Consider the following 4,980-nt stretch of genomic DNA (forward strand, 5'->3'; position numbering starts at 1 on the left):
TTGAGGGATTTCCACATGTTGACTCAGCCCTGAGAGAATATAATATTATCATTTGGGGCTGGTAGAGCAAGGCCTCACCCAAGACCTGTACTACCAGGTAGAGCCACACCACTAGCCTGGACCTTCCAAGAGGCTAGTATCCTGTGTTACAAGGCTGATGGCCCAAAGTCTTGCCCTAACATTCCATGAGGAGTGGCCACATGTGATAGAATGGGCTGTGCCTCCTCATCTGTCCAGGGTCCTCCCGTCATCTCTCAGACCACCTCAGTCTGTTCTATTTCTGGGTTCCTTCAGTGCTTTGGGGTTTCTGCTGTGCAAGTGTCCAACTCCTTTTCCTCCAGGCAAAGTGTTGCTAAAAAAAAAAAAAAAAAAAAAAAAAAACATGGCTCAAGGGTCCAACTCAGTATTATCTAGGGAGTGTCTACAAGTGGTGGCCCATTGAATTGGAATCCCTGTTCCAGACTCTTGCTGGTCTTCACAGCAGGAGAAAACGCACAACAGTGTAAGCCTCCCAGGATCAGAGACCTGGCTCAGTATGTTCCCAGCTAAACACCCGGTGACATATGGAGGGATTTCCTAGGGGGGATGAGAGTAAGGATGGAGGGACATGTGGAGTGACAGTTGTGGGGTAACTGGAGAGGGAGGAATGTGAGAGTGTTTGCAGGAGCTCTCTCGCTGTCTTCTCCATCCCCGTTCTCCCCCAGACACACCATTCAGTTGCAGAAAATAAACTTCTTGAACTCCAAACGCCAGAATGAGTAATTGGGTCTAAAGTGGGTCACAAGGAAGTGATAACTAACACACAGACTATTTTAACTGCTGAATCAGAAATCTCTGCACCACGGTATGAAATACACAGATGACAGGAATGGAAGGAATTCTACCATAATATTTCCACCCACAAATTCTGGCTTAACACACACTTAGGGAGCCGGAGGATGCTCTGTTACTCCCAAGAGCTGAAGAATGAAAATAAAACAGATAGATAAAAAAAAGCCCCAGGAGAGGTAGACACCACTGAGGATCATACCAGCCTCACCTAAGAGCATCCTTGGTCCATGTGTCTTGGCTGCTCTGCCCCACCAGCAGGCAGGTGTGAAGCAGAGCAAGAATACCCTAAAATAAACTCATAAATAAAGACTTAAAAACCTATTCATTTCTCCCCCATACAAACAAAACCTACATCTTTGGGTTTTACTGACTTCATGCATGTGTATGTGTGTGTGTGTGGTGCACATGCATGATCACACATGTGGAAGCCAGAGGTCAGTCTTGGATGTTGTCCCTCAGAAGCCAAAAACCTTGCTCTCTCAGACAGTGTTTCTCTCTGGCAGAAGCTTCAGATGGGTGGTTACAAGCCACAGGGATCCTCCTATGCCTGCTTTCCAGTCTGGAATTACAAACATACACTACCTTTGTTGCTGCTGTTTTTAATTTAAATATGGACTTGGGGGACCAAACTCAGGCCCTTATGCATACACAGCGAACACTTTATGAGCTATCACTCCAGCCCTAGATTTTTTATTTTGTGATAAATATATGTAACATAGTATCATTTGAACCACCCTGTTGTTGTTTTTAGATGAGGTTTCTAGGCTGGCCTAGAATTTGTTATGTAGAGCAAGATGTCTTTGAATCCACACAGAGCTCTGCTTGCCTTTGCCCCCCAAGACTTAGAGTAAGGTTGTGCACCACCATGCCTGGCAATTTTACTCATTTTTAAGTGTGTAATTCATTGGTGTTAAACACATTTCTGGTGTTGCACATCCATCATAATTTCTAGAACTTTATCTGCACAGGAACTGTACCAACAAGCAATAATCACTTCTTTCTCATCCCTAAGCCCTTGGGAACATCGCTCTACTTTATACCCCTCTGAATCTGATTACTGTGTGTGTGTGTGTGTGTGTGTGTGCGCGCGCGCGCGCGCGTGCTGACGTGATGGCTCAGGGTTACAAGTGCTTGCTGCAAGGCAATAGGACTAGAAAAGCTGGGTGTGTGTACAGTTATGACCCTAGCATAAGGGGGGTTGAGGCAGGAGGATCATTGGAACTCACTGGTTATCAGCCAGGAATTAAAATGAAAGAGGCAGAGAATGATAAAGGAAGACACCTGATACTCACACATTTATACCACACACACACACACACACACACACACACACACACACACAAAACACATACACCATACCCACACATATCTATACCATACGCACGCACACCACACACACATATACAACACATACATACATATACAGCGCGTGCACACACACACACACACACACACACACACACACACACACCAGCATGTCTGTGGTAGTCTCTCTAGGCCTGACAATCACAGGGGCTGCAGAGGAGCCTGCATGGGCGCTTGCCTAATCAGTGCCTACTTCAGAGATGAACCCCAAGCTAATGGACCCCACCTCTTATCCAAGGGGCTGTAGACAGATCTGTTCTTTGCTCTGTCTTCCAGGTCCTAAGCAAGATCACCTCTGCTTTAGAGACATGGCAAATCTATTTTTCCAAGGCTGTGTGTCATCCACACATCCTTGGGAAGATGATCACATGACAGTTTGTTAGTATCTCTGGTCACAAGTTACACAGAAATATGAGAGTGTCGATGTCTTTTTTGGCCAGGGCTACCTCTAGCCAAAAGAGAGGGCATGACATTGAGTGCATCTGGGCAAATCCATGCTGCAATGACACTGACGTTCTCTTTGCAAGGAGGTAATGAGACTAAAGTATCCTTGGAGGAATGCAAGTTCTGTGCCCAAGAGTTCTCATCTGTGTGACCGAAATTCTTTTCCCACAGTGCAAAATAAAATCATGGCGTATTGATTTGTCCAGAAGTAATTTGCACAGCTCAGACTTAAACTTTGTACCCTTTTCTTAGTTTTGAATACATTATTTGACTCCACATTAAGTGTGGTACACAATCTCAAAGCTATAGCAGAGTAAAGCCTAACTACAGCTCACAGCATTGAGTGCCCTCACCTAGGAATGGGCAAATCCATAGGTTCAGTCCTCAGAAGTGGGTGGGGAGAAGCGAGTCATGTGGTGGCTTTAAAATGATCTATTTCTGAACCGAGGTCTATCTCCCCAAGTAGCCCAGGCAGGTCCTGACATCCTGACATCCTGTCCGCAGCTGCCCGAGCTGCGGTTATAGCTACTATCCCACTTTGCTTCAATCGTTGTAAGTGAAGAAAAACTCTAATTAAAAAAAAAAAAAAAAACTACAGCTTAAAAAAACACGCTCTATCCTGTGAACAGATAGGTGGTTAGAATGAGATTTATAAATATGCTTTCTGGTATCATTTATTTTGAGAGTATTTTTTTCACCTCATGACAATGTTTCCATGGTAACCACGTTCCCCTCCCCATAAAAAAAAACACTGAATGCTGGTAAATATCGATCCTTCAATGTCTCAACACCTTTGATTACAGCGTTGAGTTCCCATGTGAAGGGCTTCATGTTTGGGCACAGGCCACGCCCAGCGTGACAAGGAAGCGCTCAGGGGGCTGCTGGTTGGGGGAGGGGCGGGATAGGAGGACCCCAGGGGGAATCTGACTCAACCTACGTGGTATGATTCACTTCCCCCACCAAAGCGTCTTTGTTTTGTTTCCCTTTCAGCTGCTTGGAGAGCTGGGAAGCTATGCTGTGCCAACATGGAAGGGGCGGGGTGGGGTGGGAGTGAGCGTGCCTTTCCCAGATCCCCAGAAGTTTGCACATGACTTTCCAATGCCTTTGCTACATGACTTTTAATTACAAATGCTCCTCTCCTGAAAGGGAGGGAAAGTTTTGAATCAGGGCGGTGCAACTTGGTTGATTCAAATCCGAGTCCAAGGGCATCATGGGAGTAGTGGGCAGGACTGGAGCAGGGCCACTGAAGGGAGGCTTGAGTCTCTTCTCTAATGTGGAGCGAGTTTTGTTTTCAGCAAGGTTTTGTGTATGTGTGTGTGTTGGGGGGGGGGGGAGGAGGCTTGTTAGAGAGAGCAACTTTGAAAACTTAATTTTCCTTGCCAAGAGCTAATGGACCGTCTGCAGTGTGCATGAAATTACTTTCTGAGCAGCCGAGAGAAGCCAAAGTGAGGCCTCTGCAGAGTGAATTTGGCATCTATCTATCATCTCCATGTGAGACAATCTGGAAGCTCTTGCGTTACTCTCTGCTGTAACCAAGAAAACAAACAAAAGCCCTGTGAAGCTTCACTGGGCAACAATCGGTTACTGGAAAGGAACTGGAACCAGATAGAGTTACTTAGGCTTTATCCACGAGTTTGCGAAGCTGAAAGTGAGCCGTGATTCTTCCCCGTTCCGTTTAAACTTAACCTCGTCAGCACAGAGGTTTGTAATTAAAAGAGTGCACACAGACCACCCAGTCTCCTGATGTCTTGAGAACTTTGAGCATTATAAAGGGATTCCAGAACTATCGTAATCTTTGTCCTGTGTTTGCAGAGGTGAATGTGTTTTCCTGAGGTGCAAATCTAGGAGACAGTGTAGTTGGAGAAATCCTTCATTTATCCCCATAGCCAGCCTTCATGGATCTCTGGCCACCGACCAGCTGTTTGTTCTCTAGGACTTCCCAAATAAGATTTGACTGGATGCTCATCCCCCATTTCCAAGAAGGTGAATGTAACAGCTAAAACAGAGACGTTAAGTGGCTTGTACAGTATCACACAGCTAAGGTTACAGAGTATCACACTCTGTGTGACATATAGGTCACTCCAATTTTGTGGCTCAGGAGTATCTGAGCAAAATGCTACAGCAAATTGCAGGGCAAGGCGGAGGCTCTTCAGGCAAGAGCACTGTCTCACAGTCTCACCGGAAATGTGTTGACATGCTTCCCAGCCTCAGAGATCTATCCAGAGTTTCCTTGCTGCCAGGGTCACTTGTCCGCCCGTCCATTGGGGTAGCTACAGCCACGGAGAGAAGCCCAGGCTGCAGGCTGCCCTAAGCCTGGCTGGTCTACTGTTGAGCCAACAA

The 4,980-nt window shown here is 46.2% G+C and overlaps 1 protein-coding gene across 1 annotated transcript in view; it reads right to left on the minus strand.

Moving 5' to 3' along the window:
- Nucleotides 1-1,685: 1,685 nt before the first annotated feature.
- The window catches only part of Sos2 (SOS Ras/Rho guanine nucleotide exchange factor 2), a 207,751-nt gene continuing 204,456 nt past the window's right edge, over nt 1,686-4,980 (minus strand). Inside the window, exon 24 of the transcript XR_007835198.1 lies at nt 1,686-1,700. The gene's annotated coding sequence lies outside the window, so the exon portion shown is untranslated. The remainder of the gene's footprint in view (nt 1,701-4,980) is intronic.

Source organism: Phodopus roborovskii, unplaced genomic scaffold (assembly GCF_943737965.1).
Source record: "Phodopus roborovskii unplaced genomic scaffold, PHOROB, whole genome shotgun sequence".
Taxonomy (NCBI): domain Eukaryota; kingdom Metazoa; phylum Chordata; class Mammalia; order Rodentia; family Cricetidae; genus Phodopus; species Phodopus roborovskii.